The sequence below is a fragment of the Adiantum capillus-veneris genome, chromosome 18 (genome assembly GCF_014529385.1).
Source record: "Adiantum capillus-veneris isolate H3 chromosome 18, ASM1452938v2, whole genome shotgun sequence".
NCBI classification, from domain to species: Eukaryota; Viridiplantae; Streptophyta; class Polypodiopsida; order Polypodiales; family Pteridaceae; genus Adiantum; species Adiantum capillus-veneris.
In genome coordinates, this window is record NC_140948.1 from 67049779 (window position 1) to 67075700 (window position 25922).

Genomic DNA, 25922 nt, shown 5'->3' on the forward strand with positions numbered 1-25922 from the left:
CTCCTAATCTGCAGATTAAATCAGCAAAATTCAGAGGAAAGTCTAAGGAAGATGAAGATTGTCACGTGGTGCAATTTGAAACGAGATGGCAAGCTAACGGATATCAGGTGATGTACTCGGATCCTATCAAATTACAACAATTTGCAGCTACACTGGAAGGTAAGGCCATGAGTTGTTTTAGCCAATATGGTATGGCTCACTTTGCTACTTACAATGCACTTAGAGGATCCTTTTTACAAATATTCGAAAAGGAGAAAACTCCTACATACATTTTAAGAAAGCTACATCATATCAAACAAGGTACCATGCTTGTAGAGGATTTTTCTCAGAAATTCAGGATTTCTGTTGAAAGATTACAGGGTAACGAAAGACCCACTGATGAGATGTTAGCTAACTATTTTTTGAAAGGTTTAAGGAGTGGTATTAAGAATGTTGTGGCCAATATTGATATTGCAAGTGGTTTTAATAACTTGGTACATGCTGCATCTAGAGTTGAGAAAAGGCTTAGCATGACCAAGTCTAGCAAAAGAGGAAGCAAGGATTCCGAATCTAGTTTTGTTTTAGGTACAACTTCTTCTTTCGAATCTGATTTAGAGAATTCATCTAATGACTCCTGATAAGAAAAAGAAAGATAAGACAGGTGATAAAGTTGATTTGATTCAACAGTTCAAGAGTTTTGGATATTTGGTAATTGCTCCTAAAGAAAAAAGGTTTTGTGAAATTTGTAAAAAGGATGGTCATACAATTGCCCAGTGTTGGTATAATCCAAAGCAGAGGAATAAACCACCTTCTAATATTGGGCGAGGTAGTACTTCAACTGAGGCTAATCAAGTGGCTCCATTCAGAGGAAGACCACCTAGTGAGGGAAATCAAAGAGCACCTAGAAGAAACCAAGATAAAAGAAGACCCCAAGGGGTAATGCCTTGTGTTTACTGTGGTGATCCGAATTATTGGGTTGGTCTCCGTTGTGCGTTATGGGTAAAACATAGAGAAGAAAGAGGTATTCCACTTGTTCCTTTTAATCAAGAGAACCAGCAAGCAGGTCCTCCACAACCTCCCCAAAATCAACCTCAAGCATAAGCTATTATCATTATCATTGATATTCCGATATATCAAGGACCAAAAATTGGATCAGATTCAATAGTCCAGATTGAGGATTATGAAGAGGAGGAAATTAGTTGCAATAATCCAGAGAAGGTAGAGTAGGAGATTGAGGTATAGGCTGTAGCAAGTTCTAAGGCCAAGGGTCCTATTGATTGGGAGCAGAAGAAAGGGGTACAAGATCGGGTGCATAAGCATGTTCAGAAGGAACAACATCATCAGATTTTGGAGGATAATTCTGATTCTTTTGATGAACCACGACAACACCAGCAGAGGGTTGAAGTATCTGAACCTAATTGGTTTGAGGTACTCATTAATTCTCCTTTACATTTATCTTTGGATCAGATGCTTTCTATAGTTCCAGCCTTTAAAGAAAGGTTGTTGCATAAATTGTTGGGTAAGCACTATGAAGTTCCGACTCAGTAAATGGGGGAACTTGGTGTGAACACAATTCATCCTTATGATGTGGATTTTGTAGTTCCTATTATTAAAGTTACCTTACAAGACAAGATATTTGATAAGGTACTGTTGGATGGAGGATCTGGAGTCAATATTCTACCTGAGTCAGTGTATCTTACAATGGGCTTAGGAATGTTGGAACTGGCACCTTTTCAAGTCAAAATGGCATATCAGAGAAGGGTCCAGCCTGTGGGTATTTTGAGGAACTCTTCAATTCAGATTGCAGGTATGCAGTTTCAAGTCAATTTTGTAGTACTAAGGATGAAGGAATGAGATGCTTCTTATGAGATGTTGTTGGGAAGGCCTTGGTTAAAGTTAGCCAAGGTAAAACAAGATTGGGGTGAGAATTAGGTGGTTCTTACCAAGGGTAAACAGGTAATCACTATTCCTATGTTGGGGAGAAAGCATATTCCTAGAAAAGAAAGGCCATGTTTGCCCAATCTATTAATTTGGCTGCAGAAGTGGAGGATGATGAGGAGGAAGCCTTTTTGCAGGTTAATCCGGCTGTGCTTCCAATTTTTGAGGTGGATATTGCAGGTATCTTGCAAAAGGAACAAGAACTTGAAAAGATTGTTGTTGAACCTATTTTGGGTCAGGAAATTTAGGGATCGAACATACTCAAGTTAATGGATCAAAGTGTATCTTCTAGTACTAAAGAGGAAGTTCAACAGGAAGAAAAGGATGCCAGAGACATGGTGCAGAAGATCTATAACAAAAGGTTTGATGGCTTTGAAAGAGTTCAGCAAGATGAATTAAAGGAATTGAATTTGGGAACTAAGGATGATCCTAAAATGGTCAATTTTAGTATTTATGTGGTGACGACCGGCTTTCGGAGCCAAGGCCGTGGGAACAAAAACCCATTCGAGGGGAGAATGAAATAATAATAAATACATTTTTTTTTGGGTTCCTGCATGCCGCCACCCCCTCCTTGACCTAGTGCCCACAGAGCCCCCCGGCACCACCCCCTCCCTCTCCTCCAACCTCTCTCTCTCTCTCTCTCTCTCTCTCTCTCTCTCTTTGCCCTCCATTATCTGAACATGCCAAAGTCTCTCTCTCTCTTCTTGTGTTGGCAGCCCAAGCAAGGAGCATGATAAGCGCTCCACACTGTGTGTGTGTGTGTGTGTGTGTGTGTGTGTGTGTGTGTGTGTGTGTGTGAGTAGCCCATGCAAGGCAACGAAATCTCTCTCTCTCTCTCTCTCTCTCTCTCTCTCTCTCTCTCGTTCCCCCATCCATACAAACACACACACACACACACAAACCTACATACACACACACACACACATACACACACTCTCTCAGCCTCTCTCTCTCTCTCTCTCTCTCCCACTCTCGCTGTCTCTTCATTTCTCACCCTCGTTCAGCCCTCTCTCTCTCTCTCTCTCTCTCTCTCCATCTCTCTCTCTCTTTCAGTTAAAATCTCTCTCTCTCTCTCTCTCTCTCTCTCTCTCTCTCTCTCTCTCACTTCATACACACATACGTACAATACATGCATGAGCGCACGCACACAGTCACATACACACTCACAATCGCACAAACACACTCACACACACACACACACACATTAAAACAAACAAACACACACACACACACCATACTCACGCACAAGAAGGAAAACCAAAGAAGCTCGACATCGATGCCCAAGCAACAAAGAAAAAGCAGACCAAAATCACATGATGGCAACAACAAACCAAGAAATGATGCCGAAGGCACGCCCCAGCCGGCACCGAGGTTGACGAACACGCTACACCGATGCACCAGCAAAGCCCACGATTCACCAGCATCTCGTCCACAATGCATCTCTTCTGTAAACATCCATAGGGTAATCTATTTTTTCGTTTTCAAGCCAAAACCTTGTAAAAGAAACCATTTGTATATTGCCACCTCTCTCTAGGTGATGGTCACAAAGGCCCACCTAGGAGATACCATTTTTAAATTCTCCTAAAACAAAGCAAGAGTCAACCATCTGGGACTCGGCTCCTTGATTTGTCTCTCCTGATTAGGTCCTAAGCTAATCATATTATCCTAAACTAATGCAGCCTGCACCTATAAAAGAGCACTCAGAGGTCACTATCGAGGAGTCAGCACATGAGAAGGAAGCCATGCACACACACTGACTCCAAGGATTGCCACACACAAGAGCAAGATATCCGTGCATATGGAATTTTTCCTAGAGAACGCACTATAGGCTCTCTCTCTCTCTCTCTCTCTCTCTCTCTCTCTCTCTCTCTCTCTCTCTCTCTCTCTCTCCCCCTCTCTCTCTCTCTATCACCACGCTCTCCATCTCACAGAAACTAAGTTTTCTGTAAATACCACTTTGAATCAAGTTTGCCCTCACATCCCGAGGGGTTTTCATCATCTACGTCTATGTCTCTCTCTCTCTCTCTCTCTCTCTCTCTCTCTCTCTACGGTGTGCTTTAATCACTAATGTCCACGTCCTAGCAGCTCAAGCTAGGTGGTGCCCCCTTGTTTACTCCCCATGACGAGTTCGGTGTGCACGATCGTCGCGCAGAGGCCGCTAAGGTCCATTCTGCGCTTGCGCTTGTCATTTGGTGCCCCCATGGAGGAGGGCTTCTCAAAAACCTTCAGTTTACAACCCTAAAAACGATGGACGTCATTGACCATGGACAAGTGGCTGCGGGAATTCTTGAATTGGAGAACAGAGGAGGAAGAAATTGAAGAAGCACTAGCCTCCTTCATTGAGTGCTGCTACTGGAATACATCGTCGTCAACATCCAGGAAGTAAGTCCTCCATCTTGCATCTCTTATTCTAATTGCAAATCAAGAGTCACCATAGGGAGGGCTGCAGGCTGCTCTCATTGCCATCACCCACCACACTCTATCAATGAGTGCCGTCAATGGAGGTAAAGGAGAAGCAGAAATCCTCTACATCGACGTCCACCGCCGCGAAGAGATCATCCATATTAAGGAAGGAAAGAGGTTGGTAAAGCCTCTCTTCCCCAAGGAATCTGAAAGTAAAAATGTAGCCTCTGCTCCTAAGTGGCCCAAAGGGGTTGCTCGTGCCAAAGGAAAAGGAGGGCTAGGCCAATCCTAAATCACATGAGCCCCAAGGAAGGAGAAACACCTGGCCATGCGAGTGCTTTGAGTTTGGAAAGGAGAATCGTGCCTAGGTTGCCAAAAAGAAGGTCATCCAAATCAAAGTGATCGAAGATTGTCTATCAATTTGCGGTGCACATGCGAGTGCTGCCAGCTCACTTCGACAACCCCGAAGCAGAGGTGGTAAGGAGGTTCCCATACCCTAGAGAGGAGTGGTTACGCTACTATCCTCACTATTTTGGAGGGCCTTCCTCCTCTCCCCGTACAACTCATCTTGAAGAAACTGTCTACCACGGGTGAAACCCAGTGGGCCGGAGATGAGCTGTAGTTAAATGGTGTGGAATTCATGCAGCAAGCCAATTATGGTAACTACTTGCAACTATTGCTTGCTAAAAATCTAGGAGTGGTCAAACACGTCGTCATCACTCCATACGTGCCAAGCAATGAAGGGAAGGTGAAGCCTATCGATGACCTCTTGTGGACGTGCCGGCTTGTCAACAACGGCATGGTAAGTGTATAAGTGAGTACTCTTCACTTTGTGCATTATGGATAATGGACCAACCGCTCCTTCGTTTAGGCTTCTGTAACACATGCACGTAAATATATATGTAGATAGGAAGATCTTTTATCAAGAGAAGATTGTGTATCTGTTTGGTGCTGTGGTGCTAGGAGAGATCCTTAGCTCCCAAAACCCCATTATCCTCCCTATGTTGGATTACCATCACTATTTCAATGTTTCCATTTTCATCCTGTTCTGATCTATCCACCCAACCCTATAAGAAAGCCGCTAAGCTACTTATTGTTTAAGAAAAAAAAAGGTTTGAAAAATCTTGTTTTGCAATGGCAAATGTTTCCTTCTCAACCTTCACGGGGAATATGCTTCAGGTTTCCTAGATAATCTTGAAATAACATGTGTCGTCTCTAGAAGGGATGATGATGCTTCACGTTTGTGTATTTTTCCACTACTAATGAAAGTGGAAGCAAGATCATGGTACAACGCCTTGGTACAAGCCACCAAGGAGAGGTGGGATATGCTAAGAGCTGCATTCCTAAGGAGTTCTAGAGAAGGCACCACACCCGAGAAACTATGGCAATTTTTGATGGAGTTCAACCAAGGAAGTATGGCTAAGTATGCAGCATACAAATCGAAGTTTGTGGATCTGTGGGGACGATGGGTTGCATCGTTGAGGGAGGGTGAAGGGGCACTTGATTTCCTAAAGAAAGACCGGTTTGTGGTTGGTTTATGGCCAATTCTTAAAGAGAAGATGAAGGGAAGGTTTTTTGCTATGTATGAGGTAGCAGTTGAAGTAACCCGCCTTAAAGATAAGAAGTTGCGTCTACAAGCAAGAACTACCAAGGAAGAGGAGCCGGAAGGGCCCGACCACACCTAGCCGCACCTGCAGTAGCTGTCTAGAGAAATCACCACAAGAATCGGTTGAAGATCAACAAGACCTGCTCAACCAAATCACCAGCCAGTTAGAGAATCTTTTAGTACATCTGGTGCTACAAGTGCATGCACATGCCAGAAATCCAAAGCAAGGAAGAGGGCAGCGAAGACATAATCAAGACTACCATTGTTACAAATGTGGAGAGGACGGCCGTGGCATGTACTACTGTCCTCATCCAAGAAGGCAAAACTTCAATGGAGGAGTAAGGCAGAATTAGATCTCTCCACCAAGGGCAAGATAACCACCATCCAGGCAACCAGAGCAGATTCCATCGGTCCAAATCCTTCGACCGCCCGTACAACCACCACCACCACCGCAACCTCTCATTCCACTGCTACCTCCACCAACTGCTGGAAACCAAGAAGTAAGTGTCATTAGTCTTGAAGCTAAAGGAAAGGAAAAGGTTGAAGAGCGTATCAAAGAGAAGGACAAAGGAAAAGGAAAAGTAGAAGAAGTGGATGCCATGGGAGTGAAGCTTCCAAGCACGAAGAGGCCTCTCAAAGGGAGGAAAAGATGAAAGGAAAAGGAGAGTCTAGCAAGCATGCATCTAAGCCTAGGCAAAAGATCGACATTGTGGATTTTTTGTTGGGTGAGTATGCTAAATCATATGACCTAGTTCAAGATGTTTTGATGCACGATAACATGGCCCTAATTACTCCATCTTGCACCAAGGATGAGGAGGCAATGGACGAAGATAGTAAGTACTAGAAAGTCAAGACCAAGGATAGCTGGGGCTATCTCTGGGAGGAATCTAGATGACATCCTACCTATCATGGATTCCCACATCAAGGGGCAACGTATCTCAAACATCTAAATAGATGGTGGCGCACAAATATGCATCATGAGTGAAAAGATGATGCACCATCTAGGCGTAGAGGTAAGTAGGCTAGCACCCTGCCAAGCTAAAATGTCAAATAAAGTCAAAGTGAAATGTGTAGGCAGTGTGAATGTAGTCAAGGTGAAGGCATTCAACACAGAAGTGGAGGTAGACATTGTTTTCATGCCACACAAAGGGGAGGGCTATCCTATCATTCTCGGAAGGCCATGGCTCATGGCTATGGAGGCAAAGCAAGACTGGAGTACCAGAACGATCCATATTAAGAATGCTAAAGGGAAGCCCATATTCTACAACATGAAGACTGGGAAGCAATGCAACATGATCTTGGAGGCATCGAAAGATGAATTCACCATTGAATCTTCGACCACCTTAGCAAAAGAGACAACAACAATTGAGGAGAGCGAGAGTAGCATCGGAGTGATGGGAGTCATCCTCAAAGATCCAAAGACATTAGGAAGACAATGGAGTCTAGGAGGGCCTCTTTATTTGGTAGTTTAAGGGAGTTAAACCTTTAGTATTAAGAAAGCAATCAAAGGAAAATTTTTGAATTCAAATAGGTAGAACGACTAGTTTATTTGAGTTCAAATTTTCTCCCAAAAATAAAATTTAAATCTAGCTAGCAAATGTATATCAGATAACATATATATGGAAAGAGCTCGGTGTATAGATTTTAGATCTATAATCTTCGCTCAAATCAGAGATCATAGTAGGAGTTATTGAAGGGGATCGGGGAGCACCACAGACGGAGAGTGAGAGAGAGAGAGAGAAGGAGACACACACACGATGTGGATGGGGAGACTCAAAGAGTGAGCAGCCCCCTATACACTTATGCTATGTATAAGGTATACAAGTCAGTGGGCGTGTAATGTAATTTGCCTATTCAATTTGAGAGTAGCGGAATTAATGAGAGTACTTTCAAGAGATGATTTTGTGAGCATAGCGGGTAGACATAATTGAAGATAGCAACATAATCATAGCAATTAGTTAACTTGGCATAGACAATACTTTTGCAAGAGAGAGAATTTAGAGAACATGACAACAATTGAGGACCGGATTTATGTGGAGCCGGTCCCCCCCTCCAATAGGCATTTGTATTATGATTTCTCCCATAAAGAGAGACTTGTTACAATACATTCTTTGTGTTCCTTGTGACCTAGGTGAAGCAATGAAGATGGAAAGCTTCATGCATCACCATCATAGCATAACCTAAACTTGAAGAAAGCTTTAACTATACCAAGCCTCAGTCCCAAGACCTCAAACACCTTCGAAGGTGGAGAGAGCTAGCAGGGAATGAGGGTAGGGAAGAGGAAGAAGAAACATTTCATACGAGAAAGAGCTAGTTCCTCACTTATCATAAGTCTTGTGCTAGCATCCATAATAGCATAGTAATGAAGAAGAAATAGATGGCAAGCTCAAGCATTGAAGCATGGCTCTTGGATGGATTTGCACTCCATAGCCAAGAGTGTTGGTGTAGGCTCTCAACCTCTACTTGCTTGGGGAAGGAGAGGGAGCTCTTGCACTTTGCATAGTACACAATGAGAGTGTTTGTGAGTGTGTGTGGGTGAGTATACCCCCTAAGCACCCCCCTAGCTTGCTTGGGTTGACCCCCCCTTGTAGCTCATGCTTGAAGCTCATTGGACCCCTCCAGGCCTAGCCAATCACAAGCAGGAGCCATTACAAGCAACAGGGATAGACTTGGGACAAGTGTCCCCCTTTTCCCTTTGAGAGAGAGGACTTGATAAATGCAAAATCAATTAATTAAATATCCTAAATTATCATTGGACCCCTTGGGTGGCCAACCAATAGGCTTCAGGCACACCATGAGGGCAACATGAGGAGGAACTTGACAAGTGTCCTTGCTGCCTCTTCAAGCTGGGGCTTCCCTTGTGTGTGTGTGTGTGTGTGTGTGTTCTCTCTCATCCCCCCCCCCTTGTAGGCTCGCCCCCCTCCTTGTAGGGATCTTTTTGAATTTGGATGAGCAAGCCCCTTAGTCATCGAGCATGACTAAGCACTTGAAGTAGGGGTGTTCCCATAAGCATCTCAGGCAAGCTTCTCAAGGCACCTCAAGCACCTTAATCATGCACCAAGTCAAGCACCTCAAGCATGGAGCCAGTCAAGCACCTCAAGCATCTTAATCAAGCACCTCAAGCATGACAAGCACCTCAAGCAGGACAAGCACCTCAAGCACGACAAGCACCTCGAGCTTGGGCCGGGTTATCACCTCAAGCTCAGCCCTAGCTTACCTAAGGTCAAAGGACTTTTACACACATTATTGGAGGTCTTCAATGAAGCTAACCCTAAGGTCTTATGCTCCATTGGTTAGCCTTGCTCTTGATAGACCATCTCCCATTTGGGCCCCTTTACTATTGGCCCCGTGTTGAGATAGATCTATAAGCACATATCTATATCTTAACACTTGTTCCCGTTTATTCTCCCACATTAAGTGATCAATTTAATATGAGAAAATCATTTGGGTTGGTTAGATATTAGATTTTATGACATTACCTCTCTCTTGAAATCATAGTCGTCCTTGACTATGAGGTAGAAGAGATAAAGCCTTAGTCATTAGTCAATCGTACTTAGCGGGTAGAGGATCCCTTTTTTACCCTACGACATCTTTCCAAGATGGATGACTAATCCATTTGGTGCTTGGGAGACATAGCTGCCGCAAGCATGTCTGCTCTTTAGTCCATTTCATTCTCCCAAAGTAGAGTGACAAATTCTAGTTGGTGTTTGAGAGACGTCGTCATCACAAACATGATTCTAAGCATGCATACTAGTTAAATTTGTGCACAATTAAAAAGAGGATTAGTCTTATAAGACAAAAACATGAGTCATTTAAAAGAGAGTTGTACATTTGCTTACTCTAATGTAGCATTGTAAGCATTGACAAGGTTCATACTATCCTTAATTTGTACTCCTTGCATACATTTAACATCTTCAAAAGGATAATTTTTGAACTTAATAAGATACCGTCGGATTATCTTACCATGTCGTAGTACCTTGTCTTCATGCCGAAGGACAGCTTCGGGTTGTAGCACCTCTTCTTGGTCTTCAACTTCGGGAGGGTCTTCAATAATTGGTTCAGTTGGTGGCTCTCCTTTGTAGGGCTTAAGTAGGCTTACATGAAAGGAATTGTGTATAAGCCAATGGTTGGGTAACTTGAGTTGATAAGCCATCTCATTGATGGGCTTCAAGATTTGGAAAGGACCATAGTATCTTTTTGCTAGTTTAGCATAATACTTTTGATGGCCCGTAGGATTTTTGCCCGTCATTTTCCTTAGTCGAGCCTTAGGAAACTTGAGTAAGACCCAATCATTTTCTTTGAACATTAAGGCTCTTCTGTGCTTATCAGCAGCAGCTTTTTGCCTTTGTTGAGAGATGGCTATAGCCTCCCTAATCTTTTGAAAAGATTCTTGTAGGTCACGGCTATACTCATCGGCGGCAAAGATCTTCCCATGTACTTTGAGTAGCAAGGGACTTTTATGTCTTCCCTCTATGATCTCGAAAGGTGCTTTCCCCGTAGAAGTATGTACAGTATTATTGTAGGCATACTCTACTAGAGGTAAATACTTTTCCCATTGTGAGCGTTGATCTACTTCGGTCACATAAGTCTTGAGTAGATCTAGTATCGTAAGATTGGCTATCTCACTTTGGCCATCCGTTTGTGGGTGATAGGCCGAAGAGAAATTCAATCTTGTTCCTAGATTTTCAAAGAGACCTTTCCAGAAATTACTGGTCATTCTAGGATCTCTATCTGACACGATGGATGTGGGTAATCCATGGTGCTTGAAAATCTGAGATATGAAGAGAGTTGCCATTTGATGTGCCTTAATAGTCTTTTTGACAGGAATAAAATGTGCTTGCTTGCTAAACCTGTCGACTATTGTCCATATTCCTGTATTCCCATGGATAGACTTGGGTAATCCAAAGATGAAATCCATGGATATACTCTCCCATGGTGAATTTGGAATAGGCAATGGCTGGAGTAATCCAGGTTGCTTCCCTCTATCACACTTGGTCTTTTGGCATACTACACATTTTGAAACATACTCTTGTATGTCCACTTTCATGGTAGGCCAATAGAAATACGTCTCTACTCCTCGGAGAGTAGGTTGAATACCTCTATGCCCTGCATATGGAGGAGCATGGGATTCATACATAACCGTCTCACGAAGGGAATGGGTAACACATAGCCTATTTCCGTGGAGAAGATAACCATCCTGCAAGGTGAATGGTTCCTCTTTCTTCCCCAAAGCAAGGGCTGACATTATGTCTCTAAAGTCAGGGTCAATATCATACTCATCTATCATAGAGGATAGATCATTGTGAGTAGCTATAGACACCGCATTAACTTTTGGTCGTCGTGAAAGTGCATCGGCAACTTGATTGTGCTTACCAGCTATGTGAGCAATATGGAAATTAAATTGCGAAAGAAAATTTGCCCACCTCATTTGTTTGTTGGAAAGTTTGGTTTGCGTCATGAAATACTTGAGACTTTGGTGGTCGGTTCGTAGGATAAATGGAGTCCCCAATAGGTAGTGCTTCCATGTATCTAGGGCATGTAGAACAGCTAAAAGCTCTTTCTCATAAATGCCCAAGACTCGTTCATCACTATTGAGCCTTCGGATCTCATATGCTATGGCATGCCCTTCTTGAAGCAAAACCGCTCCAAGGCAATCACCACAAGCATCACATTGGACCTCAAATGGCTTTGAGAGATCCGGAAGCACGAGGACTGGTTGGGAAGTAAGCTTCTCTTTGAGTTTTTCAAAAGCATTTTGCTCCTTAGCAGTCCATACAAACTTAACGTTCTTCTTTGTTAAGTCGTGTAGTCGTCCTGCTACTTGAGAGAATTTTGCTATGAAGCGTCTATAGTATGCACACATACCAATAAAGCTTCTTAGCTCATGTAGATTCCTTGGGTTAGGCCATGATTTTATTACCTCTAACTTTGATGGATCCATACAAATACCATCGTGAGAGATAATATGACCTAGATATTGAATCTCTTGAAGGAAGAATTCACTTTTCTTTTGGTTGAGAAAAAGTTTGTTCTCCCTCAAGGCTTGAAAAATCACTTGGAGATGTTGCTTATGTTCCTCCAAAGATTTGGAGTAGATGATGATATCATCAAAGAACACTCCAGTGAATTTACGATATGGTCTAAAAATTTTCTCCATGAGACGATTGAAAGTAGCCGGTCCATTAGTCAAGCCAAAAGGCATGACTAGATATTCATAAAGACCAAATGTTGTGCGAAACGCGGTCTTTAGGATATCTTCATCCACTATCCTTATTTGATGATAGCCACTCTTAAGGTCAATCCTACTGAAGTAGGTAGAGCCTTGTAGCTTATCAAACAGATCTTCTACCCGAGGCATGGGAAATCTATTTTTGATAGTGATATGGTTTAGTGCTCGATAGTCCACACACATACGGTATGTACCATCTTTCTTTTGCACTAAAAGGACTGGAGAACAAAAGGGAGAGGAACTAGGCCTCACCATCCCTTTGTCTACCAATTCTTGTACTTGCCTCATAATCTCCTCTTGTTGAGCTTGTGAGACTCGATAAGGAGGTTTGTTAGGCGGTGAGCTTCCTGGAAGGAGCTCAATACGATGGTCATCATCCCCTCGTTTTGGAGGTAGGTCCATAGGGATATCATCGATGAACACATCTTGGAATCCCTTTAGAAAAGTAGACAAGTCTAACTCTTCTTGATTCCTATCATTTTCATTTGATGAAACATTATTAGCTTTTAGAGACTCTTTGACATAAATCATGTACGCAGAAACTGAGCTCTTCATTGATTTATCAAAAGAAAGAGGATTTACAAGTGGAATAGTGCGACCACACTCACTAGCATCTATATACATGTTCTTTCCCCTGTAGGTGAAGTAAATTCTCCTTTCAGGGAACTTCATGTTGGCAGCCATGCGATCAAACCATGGTGCCCCTAGGATAACATCCTGATGTTGGAGAGGAGAGATGAAGAAGTCTTCTTTGTCGACATAGCTTTGGACATGAAGCCTAAACTTCCCAATCAAGGGAGTAACGGAGGCTTGTTGTCCCTTGAAAGATGCATCAACTGTTACTATATCTCCCATCTCAAAAGCTTGAATGCCCAACTTGGTGGCCAACTCTATTGATATGAAGTTGAGAGTAGAGCCAGGGTCAAACAAGATGAAGGCATCATGCTCTCTTACCTTTCCCCAAGCATAGGAGAGTGATGATCCTTTGCAATGAGCATCCTCTTTTGGAGCTTCGATGGTGGAAGCCCTAGGAGTCTCATTGCGAGTATTCGTCTTGAGGCAAGAACGATAGCCATGTTCTTGCTCCCCACACTTGAAACACTTATGTCCTTGCGAAAAGTTTCAAGCGCTTCAGGAGAGAGTTTGTTTTTACCTTTGTAAACTCCCTTATCCTTGGACCGATTGTTGTTGTTGTTGGAAGTGCCTTGGGAATTATTTTGAGCATTGGATTTCCCCTTTGCATCATTTTTATCTTTGTTTTCCATGGGCTTAACATTACGTCTAGCCCCTTGATGGAGATTGATGCGTGAAGCAACCATGGTGTGATGGATTACTTCGGTAATAGTACCAAGCCGTTGAGAGTTGATGTATTCGGCCATCTCTTCAGGTAATCCCGCACAGAATTGGTGTCTTTGCTCAACAAAGTCTATCTTTTGAAAGACAGTAGCTTTGAGATATAAATCCCAAAACTTGTCTACATACTTGTTGATAGACTCATGAGAGAGAAGCTTCAAGCCGCGCCATTCGGTAAGAACTTTATCTTTAGTATCGCTTGGAAGAAATTGCTTCATGATGGAAACTCGTAGAGTTTTCCATGTCTTTGGGGCTTCTCCATTGCCACGAAGGCTAGCCCACCATTGACGAGCTGATTTTTGGAAGTGCATAGCTACATGGCGTAGCTTGGAGGACTCTGTGAAGCCCTCGTTCCCAAAGGCCGCATCAAATTGTTGGATGAAGGCCAACACTTTGTCGGTAGCACCAAAGGTGCCATCGTAGGTGAGAAAAGAGATACTCTTTCCTCCCTCCTTGAACTTCTTTAGCTTTTGTGACCTTCGCCATGCAGGAAATGACTTGCGATGTCCTCCCCTCTTGTATTCTCTAGGAGAATAGCCATAACTTTAATTGGAAGAGGAGGAATGTGAAGAAGAAGGAGAAGAGGGTGACCTCTTCCTAGCCCTTTTCTTCCTTTGTTTCCTCTCTTTCCTTTCAGAGTGATGAGGAGAAGGACTATAGGTTGCTCTTTTCCTCTTGGGAGGAGTAGGCGATCGTCTAGACCGCCGTCTTCGTGGAGCCACATCTTCAGAAGAACTTAGACTTTCATTGCTTTCTTTCTCTTTGGATTCCTCCTCTTGAATGGGAGAGAGTCTTCTTTTGGGGGTCTCTTCAAGAGGCCTCCTAAGCTCTCTCTCCTCTGGGAGAGGAAGGGAAATTCCATAAGCATGAAGTTGTTGAGTAACTTCGGCTTGCAAAGCAAGGTTGCCCATAGCTTGCTGCAACTTAGTGACGAGATAATTCACAAACATGGGAGCATCATCATTAGCACCTTCATGTGCAAAATCAAAGCTATCAATGTTCATTCTACTCTCTTGATTATTGTCAGCCATGTTAACAAAATTTATGTTTATACTTAGTGTATGCTTTGGCAGTTCAAAACCTTAGTTGCCACTCCTCTTAGCCTTTGAAAATCGGCTCTTAAGTATCTACACCCACGGCTCAAAGTGGTTAATTATAGAGAGTAGAGGAGTAGGTCTAACATAGCAGAGTTGCCAAGGGCTAGCTCCTTTAGGACTTCTTATGGCTCAATAATGGTAAAGCCGTAGGCAAGTCTAAAAAGACTCCATTATTAAGTCCAAAGCTCCCGAGGTGTGCACCATCCCCCACACAGTGGGCTTAACAAAACCGATATTAGATCCCAGTTCCACTTACTCTATTATTATTAACAACATCAACCATTTATAGGCTACTTAAAGACCTCTCTTCTTAAGCAAGAAAAGAGAAACCAAATGCTCTGATACCAATGTAATGTAATTTGCCTATTCAATTTGAGAGTAGCGGAATTTAATGAGAGTACTTTCAAGAGATGATTTTGTGAGCATAGCGGGTAGACATAATTGAAGATAGCAACATAATCATAGCAATTAGTTAACTTGGCATAGACAATACTTTTGCAAGAGAGAGAATTTAGAGAATATGACAACAATTGAGGACCGGATTTATGTGGAGCCGGTCCCCCCCTCCAATAGGCATTTGTATTATGATTTCTCCCATAAAGAGAGACTTGTTACAATACATTCTTTGTGTTCCTTGTGACCTAGGTGAAGCAATGAAGATGGAAAGCTTCATGCATCACCATCATAGCATAACCTAAACTTGAAGAAAGCTTTAACTATACCAAGCCTCAGTCCCAAGACCTCAAACACCTTCGAAGGTGGAGAGAGCTAGCAGGGAATGAGGGTAGGGAAGAGGAAGAAGAAACATTTCATACGAGAAAGAGCTAGTTCCTCACTTATCATAACTCTTGTGCTAGCATCCATAATAGCATAGTAATGAAGAAGAAATAGATGGGAAGCTCAAGAATTGAAGCATGGCTCTTGGATGGATTTGCACTCCATAGCCAAGAGTGTTGGTGTAGGCTCTCAACCTCTACTTGCTTGGGGAAGGAGAGGGAGCTCTTGCACTTTGCATAGTACACAATGAGAGTGTTTGTGAGTGTGTGTGGGTGAGTATACCCCCTAAGCACCCCCCTAGCTTGCTTGGGTCGGCCCCCCCTTGTAGCTCATGCTTGAAGCTCATTGGACCCCTCCAGGCCTAGCCAGTCACAAGCAGGAGCCATTACAAGCAACAGGGATAGCCTTGGGACAAGTGTCCCCCTTTTCCCTTTGAGAGAGAGGACTTGATAAATGCAAAATCAATTAATTAAATATCCTAAATTATCATTGGACCCCTTGGGTGGCCAACCAATAGGCTTCAGGCACACCATGAGGGCAACATGAGGAGGAACTTGACAAGTGTCCTTGCTGCCTCTTCAAGCTGGGGCTTCCCTTGTGTGTGTGTGTGTGTGTGTGTTCTCTCTCATCCCCCCCCCCTTGTAGGCTCACCCCCCTCCTTGTAGGGATCTTTTTGACTTTGGATGAGCAAGCCCCTTAGTCATCAAGCATGACTAAGCACTTGAAGTAGGGGTGTTCCCACAAGCATCTCAGGCAAGCTTCTCAAGGCACCTCAAGCACCTTAATCATGCACCAAGTCAAGCACCTCAAGCATGGAGCCAGTCAAGCACCTCAAGCATCCTAATCAAGCACCTCAAGCATGACAAGCACCTCAAGCAGTACAAGCACCTCAAGCACGACAAGCACCTCGAGCTTGGGCCGGGTTATCACCTCAAGCTCAGCCCTAGCTTACCTAAGGTCAAAGGACTTTTACACACATTATTGGAGGTCGTCAATGAAGCTAACCCTAAGGTCTTATGCTTCATTGGTTAGCCTTGCTCTTGATAGACCATCTCCCATTTGGGCCCCTTTACTATTGGCCCCGTGTTGAGATAGATCTATAAGCACATATATATATCTTAACACTTGTTCCCGTTTATTCTCCCACATTAAGTGATCAATTTAATATGAGAAAATCATTTGGGTTGGTTAGATATTAGATTTTATGATAGGGCGCCCAGACCCTGGGTGGCCGGGCAAGGCACAGACGCCTATACCCGAACAACCTCCCACTTAAAGGCGACTGTGCCTTTAAGAAAGAGTTCCTAGTCTAAAGACTACAAAAGGCGAGAGAAAACCGCTCTCAATCGATGCCCACTGGTTGGCTGTGATCGTGTGCATCCGGCTGTCCTGCTCCCGTGTAAGTCCATACACCACTAGACGTACCGCACACGTACTGCAAGTATGTATGCAATACCTGCATATCTCCCTCGTGCACTATACCATCATCAGTCAACAAACGACTGACAACCCCAACTGCAAATGCTCCCACTGCAGCTGCGATATCCGGTCTCAAGATCAACATCTCATACATGAGACCACCGAATGCCGATGCAATGCTAGCGGGCCCTGCTAGCTCTACGGAGCATGTATCAACATATATATCCCTGGCAAAGGCATCTCTGACTGACAAGGCGTGTCAGCCACATGCATCTCCTGACTGTCCACAAAAGACGCAGCAACCTGTCGTGCAACCTCAGAGCAAACCAGCTGCTCTAGATGTCTGCTGGAAGACATATCCTGCACAACTATATCCCCATGCTCACTGTCGAGCATAGAAAGGAATGATTGCATAATTGCTGACGTCTCAGCCTCCTCTACAATCATCCACGACAAACATGACCACTCAATCTGCTGTGACTCACTAGAGCTCTCATGCTCTAACTCCGTATGCATAGACTCTTGCACAACTTCCTCCTGTCGTGACTCACTAGAGCAAGACCGCTCTACCTGTCTATCTTGCATAGAATTATCTCGCACAACTGACTCTCTGCTTTGCTCAGTCACTAGCAAAGCATGCATGTCTGACTCTGTCACCTCTCTGTGTGACTGCTCAAGTCGTGCCCTAACTGTGCGCACAACGAGCTCACTACTCTGCACTCCATGCAAAGCATCCTGCAACCCATAAGCAAAAGAGACTCGCCTGCTCTCTCGCTGTCTACCTGGCTGCATGATCACAGAGACAACACCGTCTCTCACGTGATCCACATGCAATGGGTAACCTGTACCACTCCTGGCACCTCTCGCAATCACTAGCGAACCCAAATGCAACGCAAAATATCGCTCAAGCAGCGATACCCGACATCCACTATCCCATAACAGTCCGACTGAGATCAAATCCCGTCTCAGATCTGGCACATAACGCACATGACGCAGGGTAAATCTCATACCACTGGGCAAGGACAAACATACGTCTCCTGGACCCTCAATGTCATACACAGCACCATCAGCCATGTGCACACAACCAAGTCTCCCACGAGAAAACGTGCTAAACCACTCACGATGCGACGTGACATGGAAAGTAGCATCTGAATCTAGTAACCAATGTGAAGACAATGTGCAATCCGTAGACATAAGATCGTCTGAAGACAAGCTAGATGTAAATGTGACATGGCCGTCACAAGCATACTCAGTAACCACCGTACTGATCTCACTAGCATCTGTCATGCCCAAATCTGCATCACGCATCTGTCGCCTCCGTTGTCTCAAACGCCTGAAACATCGACGCCTAATGTGCCCTCTATGTCCACAATGCCAACATGTCAAGTCTCTATGCCGTCGAGACTTGCGTGTGGGACCAATCTCTCCCATGGACATAGAAGTGGGACTAGACTCCCCTGTAGACATGGATGTCGCGTACATAGCATGTAAACTCTGCCATAAAGCATGAGTTGTAGTCTCCCTCGAGACCTGCCAGTCAACAGACTCAACCAAATGCAAACGAATCGTAGACATTGCTAACTCATCAAGATCCTGCCAATCATCATCACGCATAGACTTGGGCTTTGCCGATAAACCACGCAAGGGTTTATCCTGCCCCAAATCTGCCAATGCAACAAGCATATGCTCCTTTCAAGCAACAAAATCTGCACCATCAAACTGTGTCAGACCATAATGCTGGAAGTCAAATGAAAAATCATCCATAATGCTCGCAAAAGAGCAACCAACAATGAGTAGCAAATGTCAACCAAATCAGCCCTAAACTGGCTCGAATTGCATCAACAAAAGTCTGCAAATATGGCTGTAAAATATGGTTGCAAATCAGCCCCAAAACAGCCCCAAAATTCAGCTCTTAAACAGCTGCATAAACAAGTCACAAATGTGTCCCAGATCAGCCTACAACTGAGCCATACATGGACACTTGCAAAGAGGAAACAATGGCTGAAAATTCAGCGCCCAAATAAGCCCTCAAACCTGCCTGTAAACTTGTAAACCTGGAGCTGAAACCTGCTGAAAAACCTCAAGCCATTAGTGCTCGAATCCGGCTACCTAGCTCGTAGCCACACAAGCATACATCACAATACTCACTCCTGTGAGTGTACCAAGATAACTGTACGCTTGTCAAACCCGTGAGCTAATCACCAAGCCCACACTGTGCGGTATCGATGCATACACACGCACAAATCTCCCACCTACAGAGAACACCACACGCAAATGCTGAGTGCAACCCGCAATCTTTACCTAGATCGCATAAATGATGCGCATAAAACTCCTGGGAAAATTTTGCCAGAGTTTCGTCAGTAAAACGGCCACAAAACCAGTAACCAAAACTGACTGCACGCTCAAAACCATGAGCAACCAAAGCACATCAAACCGCACTCCAAATGCATGCACCAATCTCCACACTTTGCATACATAATTGCAAATACCTGCAAATTTAGTACACAAATATCTGCTCTACCTGTGACTGCCAAAAACATGCTCGAGGCATACATTGCCGAGCTCAAAATGCAATCACATTAGTCTCCCTGAGCATCAAACCACATAAGGCATACATTGTATCCTCCCACCTGTGAGGAAACTTGCAGCAAATATCACTCTCACATCTGAGAGCAAACCATGTGTGGAATCCTCGACACACAATAAACAACTGCTGCTGCAGAAAATTCAGCGTTCAGAATTTTAAAATTATGATATGACGAGCGCATCCGGAGCGTGCCAAAACCCCAAGGTAGACTCCTGCATCACATGTATCCGAGTCCGGGTGTGAAAGCTATGCCAAAAAACCTCCGTTTCGACCCAAAAACGCAGCATAAACTGCCAAAAGAGGGCTGAAAATGCAGCTCCTCAATCGTAGCTCGAATGAGGTTTCTGATGGCTCGAATGGCTTTGAAAGGGGGGTAAAACGCTAGGACACCTGGTGGAAACGCTCTCGGAAAGCTGAATTTGCCGTGCCGAAGTCGAAACCCTGTTTGCACTCTTGAAAGTGCGCGCACGCGTGGACGCGATTTCGGGAATGAAACTGACTCTCCGCTGTCGTCGTGACTGTGCATACACGCGCTCCCTCCACACCTACGCTCTGATACCAATTGAAGGGGATCGGGGAGCACCACAGACGGAGAGTGAGAGAGAGAGAAGGAGACACACACACGATGTGGGTGGGGAGACTCAAAGAGTGAGCAGCCCCCTATACACTTATGCTATGTATAAGGTATACAAGTCAGTGGGTGCCCAGACTCTGGGCGGTTGGGCAAGGCACAGACGCCTATACCCCAACAGTTATGGAAGACCAAAAATCATAAATTTTTCCTCCCCCTTTTTGGGGAGAAAAGTGCATCCTTTGACCACTCTTACACCTCTCTTACACACCCACCATTCTTGCACACATGGCATGTATCATTCGTCCAAAAGTTAATCACCTCCATAAACTCATGGCAAATAAAGAGGCCCTCCTAGACCCCATTCTCTTCCTAATGGATTGACACAATAATCTGAAGCATCACCAGAGAACCAAGAGGGACCATCAGGTTTGCAACCCTTGGTGGATACAAGTAAGTTACATCGGATGCTCTCCAGTGAGTTAGCTAGTGAAGAGAGAGAAGAATACATCTCTATGATGGGTAACTTCACCACACTTTTCATTGATGGTTATGACAAGATCACAGGCATCATAGTGGTGCAGCACCGCATAAGACTCAAGAAAGGAAGTAAGCCTGTAGTGCAAAAGCTTCAGCAAGAGGCATTGCTCAAAGAGGTAAGGAATTTTCTACAGGCAGGTTTCATTTACCCCGTCAAGGAGTCTGAGTGGGTCTCTCCAGTGGTGGTCACGCCAAGGAGAGTTTGTGTAGACTACAAACCTCTCAATGCAGCAACAAAGAGGGATCATTTTCCCCTCCCATTCCAAGACAATATTCTCAACGAGGTAGCAAGTCATGAGTGCTACACACTATGTGATGGCTACTCAGGCTACTTTGTACAAAATGGTAATAAGGCCATGTGAGATAAATATGGTTGTCATAAAAGGTCAAATTGATTCAACCCATTATCCATGAGGTTATGCATATCACACACATGAGCATTGCTGTTCAGTTTGATCTCCAACCCATGGATGGCTTTTTGGTGGTTTGGGTGCAAGAGTTAACTTGCCCCACATGATTTTGTTGTGCTCCTCAACTAATGGTTGCGACAATGGCTAGCTATGTAATTGTAGATGGCAAAGTCTGTCGTTTTTTTTACTATAATAAGGTGTCACTTTTTTGGCTATGATATAAGGATGAGCTTATGTGGGCATGATGGTCATGTTAAAGTTATGGCATCTCAAGTGAACATGCCAATGTGATCCCATTATTTATTTTGGATTTTAGGTATTTATTTTACTTATTTGTCAAAGTTCAGGTAGGGAAATTTACTTAGATGGGTATATATGCAGCCCATTGCCCCCATTGTACATGTATCAATTTATTCATGCCAAGGTTGATTGGTTCAGGAGACTCTCTCTCTCTCTCTCTCTCTCTCTCTCTCCCCCCCCCCCCCCCCCCCCCCCGGTCTTTATGCTTTTTCAATGTCGACTTTGACATGGTATCAGAGCACAAGGCTCCGTGAACTTGGGTGAGGACAAGCACCCATTTGTGGAGAAGACAATCTCTCGCTACTTTTCCTTTCTTTTGGCAGTTTTCAAAGGCATTGATGGAGCTCTGCATTTTAAAATGCTAGTAGGCATCAACTGCTTTGGTGGGTATTTTTTCTTGGCGATCAATGCACCATTAGCATAGACCTCCTGTGATGGTGTTTTAGAACGTCGTCTCTGGCGCTAGGTTCGGCACCCTAGTAGAGGGCGTGTTGAAACATCGACAGCGTGCTTGGTTTCCCAGTTTTGTTTGAAACTCTAGTGCCCCTTGAACTTTTGTACACTGTCGGCCCCAACAACACAAATCTTGAACGTGGCCTAAGCAACATTTTGAAATGCTGTTAGGAAATCTTTGGTTTGGCCCGGTTAAGGAGTGGCTCTTTGCAAAGCGCCTTAATATGCTAGCTTAAGAGTTGTTCACAACGGAGTTGTAAAGCAACTTGGTGGAATCTTTTGAAGCCTATTGGAGTACAAGGAGGAAACCACTCAACTCTCCAAGCCTTATACCTTCAAGATGGGCCCCCTTGCTCAAGCCCCAATGACAACAATGAGCAACACCAACCATCGGCTATGGAAAGTGAATCAACCAATGCGTAGATAATGGCCTATTGTAATGGAAATGGCCTATGAACTTTGAGAGTAGCGGAATTAGGAAATTAGATAAAGCACTTTTGTGAGATTACTTTGTGAGCATAGTGGGTGAACTTAATTGATGGTAGCAACATAAACATAGCATTTAGCTAACTTGGCATGAACAATACTTTTGCAAGAGAGAGAGTTTAGAGAACATGACAACAATTGAGGACCAGATTCATACGGAGCCGGTCCCCCCTCCAATAGGCTTTTGTATTATAGTTTCCCCAATCAAGAGAGACTTGGTACAATACAATCTTTGTGTTCCTTGAGACCTTGGTGATGCAATGAAGATTCATGCATCACAAGAATAACATAAACTTTGTAGAAAGCATTAACTATCCCAAGCCTCAGTCCCAAGGCCTCAAACACCTTCAAAGGTGGAGAGAGCTAGCGGGGAATGAGGGTAGGGAAGAGGAAGAAGAAACATTCCATAGGAGAAAGAAATAGTTCCTCACTTATCATCACTCTTCTTGATAGCATACATAATAGCATAGTAATGAAGATGGCAAGCTGAAGCATTGAATCATGGATCTTGGTTGGATTTGCATTCCATAGCCAAGAGTGTTGGTGTAGGCTCTCACTTCTCACAAGATTGGAGAAGGAGGTGGAGTTCCTCTACTTTCACCAAGTGAGAATGAATCCACAAAATGAGTGTGTGTGTGTGTGTGTGTGTGTGTGTGTACCCCCCCAGCACCCCCCTTGCTTTCTTGGGGCGAGTTCTAGCCTTTCCACATGCTTCAAGCTCATTGGACCCCTCTCCCCCTAGCCAATCACATGCAGCATGCATTCAAGTACATGGGTAGTCTTTGGATAAGTGTCATCCTTACCCCTTAGAGAGAGAGAGCTTGAAAATATCTAGATATTTGTTGGATGGAAGTAGAAGCTCATTGGACCCCTCTTTAGCCCAACCAATAGCATTCAAGAACACCATGTGGTTAAGCTTAGGGAGAGTCTGACATGTGTCCCATGTGCCCTTTTAGAAAAGGGGTGCCCTTTGGGTGAGTGGAAGGTTAAGCCAAAGATTCCCCTAACTTTGGGACTTTCATGCATAGGAAGCTTCTCAACCACCTTCCTCATTAAGTTTGTAGCGTCTCTTTGTGACTCAAGCACCTTACTCCCCAAGCATGGGAAGCTTCTCAAGCACCTTCGTCATTAAGTATGACAAGCACCTCAAGTACCTTAGTCATCAAGCATGACAAGCACCTCAAGCACCTTAGTCATCAAGCACGACAAGCACCTCAAGCACCTTAGTCATCAACAACGCACCTTAGTCATCAAGTAGTACGACAAGCACCTCAAGCACCTTAGTCATCAAGCACGCACCTTAGTCATCAAGTACGACAAGCACCTCAAGCTTAGGTCGGGTTCCCACCTCAAGCTCAGCCCTAAGGTCAAAGGACTTTTAGCAATAACCATTGGAGGTCTTTAATGAAGCTAACCCTAAGGTATTTTAAGCTCCATTAGATGCACGTTGCTCTTTGATAGACTACGTCCTTTTGGACCCATATTGAGATGTAACCATCTCTCCTCTTGGTCCGCTGTTGAGATAAGTCTAGAAGCACTTATTGCACATTGCTCTTTGGTAGACCGTCTCCTTTTGGACCCTATTGAGATGCAACCATCTCTCCTTTTGGTCCCCTGTTGTTGAGATAGGTCTAGAAGCACATGTCTCTATTCTAACTCTTGTTTTCGTTTATTCTCTTGAAATCATAGTCGACCTCGACTATGAGGTAGAGAAGATAAAGCCTAGTCATTAGTCCATGTTTCTTAGCGGGTAGAGGATCCCTTTTTACCTTACGGAATCATTCCAAGATGGATGACTAATCCATTTGGTGCTTGGGAGACGTAGCTACCGCAAGCATCTCTGCTCTTTAGTCCAAATCATACTTCTAAAGTAGAGTGACAAGTTCTACTTGGTGTTTGTGAGACGTCATCACCAGAAACCTGATCCTAAGCATGCATACTATTTAAATTTGTGCACAATAGAAAGAGAACTAGTCTCATAAGACAAAAGCATTTTTCATTTAAAATGCATTTTCATATGCTTACTCTACGGCAACATTGTAATTATTTACAAGGTTCATATTATCCTTAAGATAGGTTCCTTGCATGCATTTAAGGATAATTCTTTAACTTAATAAGATATCATCAGATAATCTTACCGTTTCTTAATACCTTGTCTTCATGTCATAGGATGGACTCAGGTTGAATTACTTCTTCTTGATCTTCAATTTTTGGAGGGTCTACAACTATTGCTTATTTTGGTGGCGCTCCTTTGTAAGGCTTACGTAGGCTCTCATGGAAAACATTGTGCAGCATGAGCCAATGGTTGGGCAACTTTAATTGATAAGTCATCTCATTGATTGTCTTAAGAATTTAAAAGGGAACATAGTATCTTTTTGCTAGTTTAGCATAATACTCTTGGTGGCCCATAGGATTCTTGCCCGTAGTATGCCTTGGACGAGTCTTGAGAAACTTTAGCAAGACCCAATCATTTTTCTCAAAGGCTAAGGATCTTCTGTGCTTATTAGCAGCAACCCTTTTTGCCTTTCCTGTGAGATAGATATAATCCCTTTAATCTTTGGAAAAGATTCTTGTAGGTCTCGGCTATATTCATTTGTAGCGAAGATCTTCCCATGTACTTTAAGTAATAAGGGACTTTTGGATCTTCCTTCTTTAATCTCAAAGGGTACTTTCCCCATAGAAGTATGTACAATATCATTGTACGCATATTGTATAAGAGGTACTTACTTCTATCATTGAGAACATTGATCTACTTCCATGATATAGGCTTTTAGTGGATTCAAGAATCATTAGATTAGATATTTCACTTTGGTCATCCATTTGTGGATGATAGGCCGAAAGAGAAATTTAATCTATTTCTTAGATTCCAAAAGAGACCCTTCTAGAAATTACTGTGGTCATTCTAGGATCTTTGTCTGACACTATGAATGTTGGAAACCCATGATGCTTGAAAATTTGAGATCTGAAGAGGGTTGCCATTTGATGTGCCTTAATAGTCTTTTTGACAGGCATAGACTATGTTTTCTTGTTAAGCCTGTCGATTGAAACAATCCAAGTTGCTTCCCTCGATCAAATTTCAACTTTTGGTATACCATGCATTTTGAAACATACTCTTCTATGTTTACTTTTCATGGTAGACCAACAGAAATACATTTCTACTCCTCGAAGAGTAGACTATGGAATCCCTCTTTGCCCCGCATAGGGAGAAGTATGGGATTCATACATGATTTCGTATTGTTTGGGTGATTAACACATAGCCTATTGCCGTTCGGAAGATAACCATCCTTCAAGGTGAATGGTCCTTTTTTTCTTCCCTATTGCAAAGGCTGTAATTACGTATTTAAAGTCTCGGTCAGTAGCCTACTCATCTATCATAAAAGATAGATCATTGTGAGTTGCTATAGACACCACATTTACCCTTGGTCGTTTTGTGAAAGTGCATTGACCACTTGATTGTGCTTGCCAGCAATGTGAACAATATGAAATTTAAATTGCAAGAGAAAAAATTTGCGCACCTCATTTGTTTGTCGGAGATCTTGTTTTGCGTTATGAAGTTCTTGAGGCTTGGTGGTCCATTTGTAGGATGAATAGAGTCCTCAAGAGGTAGTGTTTCCACGTGTTTAGGGCATATAGACTAGCTAGTAGCTCTTTTTTGTATTTGCCGAATACTCACTTATCGAAGTTGAGTCTTTGACTCTCATATGCTATGTCATGCCCTTCTTGAAGCAAAATAGCTCCAAGGCAATTACCACAAGCATCACATTGGACCTCAAA

At 43.5% G+C, this 25922-nt stretch overlaps 1 pseudogene; it reads left to right on the plus strand.

Annotated features, from left to right (window-relative positions):
• The first annotated feature begins 2186 nt into the window (after window positions 1–2186).
• The window catches only part of LOC147435823 (uncharacterized), a 51030-nt pseudogene continuing 27294 nt past the window's right edge, over window positions 2187–25922 (plus strand).